A 7989-nucleotide genomic window follows, 5' to 3' on the forward strand; every position below is an offset into this window, starting at 1 on the left:
AGACTCCACCAGCACAAAGAACAAAGAACAAAACAAACATGTGAAACATTTTCTTCAGTGGTTCAGTGTCTGATCTAATAAAACTTCTGCTAAAAACACTCAACATGATGTGACTCCTTCCCTGACAGAGTTTGACCCTCCTACTTTTTTTTGCATACAGTATAATGTTTTATTTCATCCAGCCCTTGAATTTTACTAGGTGAAAATATTCTATATTTTAACATAATTTTGGTAAGGTAGTTGCTTTACTGTGTTAAATGGCTAAAAGTAGAAGAATATTGTGTGAGCTCTGGATGAACTACATTTCATGGTAAAACAATGAAGTCTTTTTAGATTGTTGTGATTATTTATTCAGTTCTTAATGTTATTGTGTGGAAAACAACAGTACAAAGTTAAAACTGTCTGCAATTTCACAGTATCATTTTTACTAAAGGTTCAGCTTCTGATTCAAACTGAAAGCTGCTGTAGTCTGTTCTTCAGAAATGTGTAATTCATCCTCAGGAGTTGCGCTACACGCCAGCAACGGCAAAACAAAGTAGCATAAAATGGCTTAAGGTGTTGAAAACAGTGTTTTTATTGAATTTTGGTGGATTTGTTTCGTGTTTTAATATTGGACAAAAGCACAGTTATGCTACTGAGGAAATTAAGTCTGATAGCAGTGTTTCTACTTTTAGTTAGAATGTCATCTAGCGCTTAAGAGTTTAGCTGTTTTTAATGGGTGAAAATATTTTTATCATTTAACATAAGCCTGTTTTAGTTCTGTTAATGAGTGAGTGAATCGCATTTGTCCGTGGATCAGTCCGTCTCGAACCGCGCTACCGCAAAACGCTTACTGGGTCTCTTGCGCGGCTTGGTACGCTTTCAACTCAATTTTCAGTCTCGAGCAAGTAAGACTCCAGTATCAGTGAATGAATGAAACGCATTTGTCCGTGGTTCACTCCGTCTCAAATCGCGCTCACGGAAAGCGCTTGAGAAACTGTCTCTTCCGTGGCTCAGAACGCTTTCAACTATTTTTTTAGTCTCGAGCAAGAAACTGTACCACATTCACGTTACATGTTTTCACTGGATTTTTACGTAGAAAGGGCGACAGCGCACCACATTAATGCGCAGCTTGCGTATTTTGCGTGTAGGATATAGGAGGATTGCGTAAGGATCGGCTCTGTGTATATTATATAGTTCTTAAAGGAGAAGTCCACTTCCAAAACAAAGATTCACATATAATGTACTCACCCCCTTGTCATCCAAGATCCACGTTTTTGTTTCTTCAGTTGTAAAGAAAAAATGTTTTCTGAGGAAAACATTTCTGCATTTTTCTCCATATAATGGACTGGTATGGTGCCCCATTTTGAACTTCCAAAATGCAGTTTAAATGTGGCTTCAAACGATCCCATATGTGGTTGTAAACGATCCCAGCTGAGAAAGAAGGGTCTTATCTAGAGTAACGATTGGTTATTTTAATAAAAATAATGCAATTTAAACTCTTTAATGCCAAATGCTTGTCTTGTGTTGTTGTTTGTTCACTTTGCAAAGACTGGGTCGGTACTTCTGCAGCGATGTAGGATGATTTTGAAATTATTTTTGAAGTTGAGGATAGAAAATACCCAGCTAACATTGGTCCGACGGCAACGTCGTGTCCCTGGCCAAAAATAGTCGCGGTAGGACGGCATAAATCCGTACAAATATGTAACACAGAATACTTCCTAAAAATGCATTCAGATACGTTTGTACATATCTACAGTTCTCTGGGGTTGCATGTATAATTGTTACTTTTAAGTTTTAGCTTCGTGTAGTTCAGTATATACACTGTTAACCAGTTGTGAGAGGACGTCCACAAGGTGACGTCCTTTACACGTGCATTTATAGTCCATCATGACCCTATGAAATCAGTATGAAATATGCTAAAGCAATTGTGCTTACACCTTGATTATTACTGTAATAATTTATTTAAGTGCCCCAAGTAGTTTTAAGAGGCTCCTCCAGTCAAGCATTACATTAAAAATAAATAAATAAGTAAATAAATAAATAAAAACAGGAAATTGTAATGAAATACAAGTCATTTGTATTTACATCTTGTTTAATGAATATTCACAAAGTGCTGTGTGGTTAAGTGATTGCAAAGCCACTGAATTTTAGTCATAATTCTGCCCGTTTTCCGTAAATTGCAATACGATTTTATTATTTTAAGTTTATGCATATACATATAAAACAAATATCTTCAGTCACCATTTGAAGTCTGAGTTGGGTGTAGATTGCCAAAACTGTGCTGCCAAGATGTTGTAACAAATCTCGCGATAGGATAGATCATCTCGCGATAGGATAGATTATCTCGCGATGGGATAGATTAGCTCGCAATACAATACATTATCTCGCGAGAAAACTTTAACGTTTTTATCTTTCCATAACCAGGAGGAGAGCGCGTCGTTGTGTTACAAAGCTTTACGCGTTGATTTATTACAAAATCACTGGTGGGTAAGTACATTTTGTAGTTTTTTATTAATGTGGTCGAGTTGTACTTGTTTGACAGGAAGGAAAAGAAAGAAATAATGTGCACATTTTCAAATGAAACGTAGTTTGAGTTTGGCTAAAATTAGCTAGTGTGCTAAAAGTATTTTTTTAAATAATGCTTGAACAACAAATACATAACTAAAGTGCCAAGGGCATGCACAGAATGTTTGTATAGAATAACACAATGAAATGAAAGGACTTCCTAATCCACAATAACTTAAAAGTACCAAATAAATACATAATTTTATAGCTTTTTTTGTTTGTAATCTCCTTTATGGTCCTCTTATAAATATCTATTTCCTTAAGTGCCACAGGAAAAAAAAAGTTTTCTAATTGCTGAATTTTGCAACGATTAGTAAGTAAATTAATCAAGAGATTGATAATTTAAGCCTCATTTTTCGACGGCTGAGCCACATATTACATGTTCGTATAATAAAAGAAAGTTACACACCACTTTGTCATTTATAAATCCAGAAACCTCCCACTGTAACCTCTTTGTGTATTGACAGTGCCAGAAAATATGAGGTACCGTTTCTGGGTATAATGTACATAATGAACAATTTACATCTATATTTTCAACAAATCTGTTTACAAATGCTTATCAGGGTAAAATTTGTGGAATATCTTAAATGAAACTTATTTTATTTTATTTTGTTTGTAATGAGATATTTGTAGGTAATACCCAAACTTTACTCCAACTAATATTTCAGATAAACTTAGGAGATAACACATTGTTTACTAATTTCTTTTAATTTTCACTGTGTGGTAATGTGTATATAACTTTAAGAGATTGCAAAGCTCTTTATAAACATCTTCAAAATTTCATAAAGTGGTCCTTTATTTTCATTGCTTTTATTTTTTCCAACAGTGGATGCACAACATGACACCATCAGCGTCAACAACATTCGTGGACCCGTGGACACATGTTGAGGTGTAAGTGCTAATGTTTAAAAAAATTAATGATCCGAATGTGTACAACCACGAAGTTGCTTTTTTGCCGTTACAGGGCAAGACAAACGCAGTCCTGTCAATTACAGAATAAATGTTAAAAGAACTCCATGTTGCCCTGAAATAACAGCTACAGCATCTAGAAAAATTTGAAGAATATGTTATGATTTAGAAGTGACACTTCTAAGATGTTGTAGTACTAATCAAAAGATTACATGGTTAATGACACTTTATTGACACTCCAAGGGTGCAATTGAGGTCACGACTCCATTGTCATTGTAAGTAGTACATCAGACCTTAAGTAAACTTTCAGATGATCGTTCCCCTCGTCACTGTAGAGAAAACAAACACTGGGCAGTAGAAACAGTTTTGGTTGGCAGTTTGCTCTGGCTCAGATTTGCTCTGTTAAAGTCTCTAACCACAATGTAAGATTAACATTAGAAGACATTTCAAAAGATTAACTTCTGTGAAATTTTTAAACACATTTTTATGTCTTTTGTGCTTCATTAATTTACATTAGAGTGCGATTTGTCTTGCAGGGTCACATAACGAACATCTGTCAGGCCATGTGCCACAACCAAACAAGGTATTGCAATTTTTGTCATGTCATTCACATAAAGAGGATGTCCTTTTTTTTAAAAAAAAAAAAAAAAAATGTAACTACGTTCAAATTCTTACTTTTCACACTTTTCTTTTTAATGTCTATATAGTATTGTCTCCAGTCCCAAATGCTTCATTGCCATCCCAGTCCCAGAGGACCCCCCAGTGTATGTGAGAATTTTGCTGTCGCATCTTATTTTATACACATTATACCTTAATACCAACACAGCCTAATGTATAAATACATACATTTCTCTGAATCAGAATTCATACAGTTAAAAATATAGAGGCTACAATGTCTGTCATTGCTCAACAATAGGTAAAGTACAGCCAGCTAATTTGACAGTAACTAATGCAGTAAAATTGCACAGCAGCCTTATTACTTTACCTTCACTTATAGCCAACCCTGGTCCTCGAGAGCCACTGCACTGCTTGTTTTCCAGCTGTCCCTGCCCTTCCAGCTTCTGACTGACAACACACCTGATCCATTACTAATCAGCAGTGAGTAAGGCATGGATAGTTGGTAAACAAGCAGGTCAGTGGCTCTTGTATTTTAACATTGCCATGATGCACACTACTGTTAATTTGTAATACTGACCATATGTTAAAATGTTCATGAAGTGAAGTAATACTGAATAATTTTTTTCACAGAGTCATGTCAAATGCTTAATGGCCAAATTAATTTATGAGGGGTGGTGGCCAACTTTCAAAGCATTTCAAGGCTACAGCTTTGTACTATGTAATTTAAGGTAATTTTGGCCTTATGACATTTAAAAAAAAAAAAAAAAATCTCATGTTCCTTGTCCATTATTTATTTAAAAGACCATCTGTCTTTATCAGAAATGTCCTGTTCACGTTTACACAGTTACACATCTACTTTATTTCAAGAGCACCATAGAGATATTGAAGAGGCAGTGGACTAATGCTGTTTTTTATGTACTCTAGCACACATCTAATGCAGAAAATGTTTTATAGACACAAGATTATTCTAGACTAAAATAACATATAATACTTAGTTTACTTGTTACTAATGCTTCTTTATTGAAACGGAAAAAGTCTTGTTCCATTGTATTTTAAATGTATTTGTATAACCTTAAAGGCATTTTCAAAATAAGTGCATGCCATTTAACTCAATTTTGCCATTTTGTTTCTTAAATATCTTAAAATATTCATGCTCTCTTCCCTCAGATGCTCTGAAGAGGTGGAGTCCAACTGCCACAGACTCCGAAATTGATGCATTAATGGCGGAACACCTAAAACACGCTCCAGGAAGAGCTGGGGGCGGTGGTTTTAAGAAATAAGCTGTTTTGAGAGACATTTACATGTGTGTTTACATTAATCCAGTATTTTTGTTTTGTACTTGTTTGATTTATAGCTGTTTAAAATTTAATGCAAAACCGTTTCAATTAAAAAAATTGAGTACTGCCACAATAATAATGCTTCTGGAAGAGCAAGTGCTTGTGGAGCAACAAAATGATAGTAAACATTTTGGAATAATGATAAATAAATAAAAGATTATAAATATACATATGTGTTCACTTTTATCTGTTACCTTGGTTATGTTCTTGTTTGAATAATGGCTACTTAAAATTAATGTCAAGCTTTGAGAAAATTGGTGCATGCTTAGAATTAACTACATTATATTATTTCTGTTTTCATGTTTAAATAGTAGCTGTTTAACAAATGGAAGACCTTGAAAAAAATGTAATATGCACAAAATATGTTGTAGTAAATTAGAACGGTCTAATTCTTGCTTAAGTCCACACAATATTTTATTGTTTGTAATGTACACGTGATTAAAACGTTTTGTAGACGTTCAGGTCTGACTGGACCGACTTTGGACCGTTTTTGAACTTGTAGTAAGTTAAGGTGTCTAAACATCGCGACATAACTGATTGCCTTTTCACGATGTTACAGAATGGGTGTGTGACTATTTTATTTACAGGCTTATATACTAAAATTATATTAACACATAAATTAACACATAGTATAGAGATACAGAAGAAGACACATTTAGACGTCCAGGGACGCACAGAAAAAGACGTGCATCTCACGTCCAGATAACGTCAAAGACGTCGGTTCAACTTTCATTTTGGAACTATTTTTCAACCATGACGGGACGTGTCGGAGGGACGTCATTTCAACGGTCCTTACACGTCCAAATGTTTGCTGGGTACGATTGGAGTTTTTCGACATACCCTAACAGTCTTGAGTCAGAATACAAAGAGTTCAAGGAGAGAAAGGCAAGACGAGCATTGTATTTTTTTAATGAAAATAACCGATCGTTTCGCTAGATAAGACCCTTCTTCCTCAGCTAGCATCGTTTACAACCGCATTTGGGATCGTTTAAAGCCGCATTTAAACCACATTTAAACTTAAAAAACATAATTTCTTTACAACTGAAGAAAGACATGAACATCTTGGAAGACAAGGGGGTGAGTACATTATATGTGAATCTTTGTTTTGGAAGTGAACTTCTCCTTTAATGTTAGTGTGTGGAAAAACGCTGCAATCTCACAGTATCGGTTTTACTGAGGTTCAGCTTCTGAGTCAAACTGACAGCTGCTACCTTTAAAATGGAGGATGTGGTTCAACTAAATGCATGAACCAAGAACACTATATATTTCATAAATACTGGGCAAGTCAAACTGTAGGCTAAAAACAAAAACAATATATAATGTGCCACCTGCACTTTTCTGAATTTTATTCAGTTGTACAGTCCAGCTCTGGACTGTAAACTCCGTGTGCTTTATTTATTTATTTAGTTTAGCTGCACTTTTATTTTAATTTAGCTGCACTGTCTTAAGGCGTTTTTGACATCGTAGTCTATGTTGAACTCAGTTATTGTGTTTAGCTGAGTTATTGTTCAGAGGCACCAGGAGGCAGCACAATATGATCAAGCAGACCTGTGTCTTTATTATGTGCATTCAATATGTATTTATAGCGCACCCTATCGGGTACAGGCGCTATAATTAAGAATGTGATTTTCTGCTTTGGCCGCTAGAGGGACGATGATGTGCTTACATTTGCCAACATATCCAGCATGAACACACCGATGTGTGATACTAGTTTCATTATATTTTGTAAAAAGAATAAAACAAGATTATAAATGACAAGCAAATGAGCACAGAAGGGTGTGATTTTTATTTAATAATGAACGTTAGGTAAATTTTCATGTGGTAAGCTAGCATTAGTTGAGTTTCTGGATGATAAAATATTAATAAAGCACTAACTTAATTAGAATTACATTTTAGACATCACAGTAACACCAAATGGATATGATCCAAACAACGGTGACAAAACAGTGACATCCTGGAAGAGAATTAATGTGAATGAAAAAGTGTGCCCGTTATGAGCTCCATCGACAAAAATCCAGTATACAATATATGATCATCGCTTTTGGGGGACATTTTCATACACAGCCTCAGTCTTTGATTTCTGCAAGGAAACACAAAATCAATCAAACTGGAAGCTTACTACTTTAATTGACTTACTACTTTTAAAATCCTCAGTAGAACATAATACACCAAAAGTTAATCTTGTAAATTAGGGTTTTTTTATTCTAATATGCAACAACATATGCTAACATGGATCGACAATGACATCAAACTCATTCAAAACAAATTCTGAAGGTTTCTCACAACAAAGTAACAACTTTGAATGATTGTTTTTCACTCAAGACCAAGAGCAATGACACTTGTTGCAGCTCGTCTACAAATCAAATGTCGCTAAAGCTGCAAGCATTTCACCTCAGAGCAGCTGTAGCTCGAGGCCAGACGTCAGCACAAGCAACATAGGTTAACAGCTTTAAGTCTCACTTCCCTTCCATTAAAAATCTAATGGTATGAAACTGACTTTGTAAGGGATATTTCAGAATAACAAACCAGTTTAAATGAAATAAACAAACCATGACTTAAATTAGTAGCCCACAGACAC

General features: G+C 35.0%; 1 long non-coding RNA gene across 1 annotated transcript in view; it reads right to left on the bottom strand.

The window, feature by feature from the left end:
• Positions 1–6807: 6807 nt before the first annotated feature.
• LOC127158734 (uncharacterized) overlaps positions 6808–7989 on the bottom strand; it is a 6287-nt gene continuing 5105 nt past the window's right edge. The window contains exon 3 of the long non-coding RNA XR_007826254.1: positions 6808–7491. This is a non-coding gene — a long non-coding RNA (uncharacterized LOC127158734). The remainder of the gene's footprint in view (positions 7492–7989) is intronic.

Source organism: Labeo rohita, unplaced genomic scaffold (assembly GCF_022985175.1).
Source record: "Labeo rohita strain BAU-BD-2019 unplaced genomic scaffold, IGBB_LRoh.1.0 scaffold_167, whole genome shotgun sequence".
Classification (NCBI taxonomy): Eukaryota; Metazoa; Chordata; class Actinopteri; order Cypriniformes; family Cyprinidae; genus Labeo; species Labeo rohita.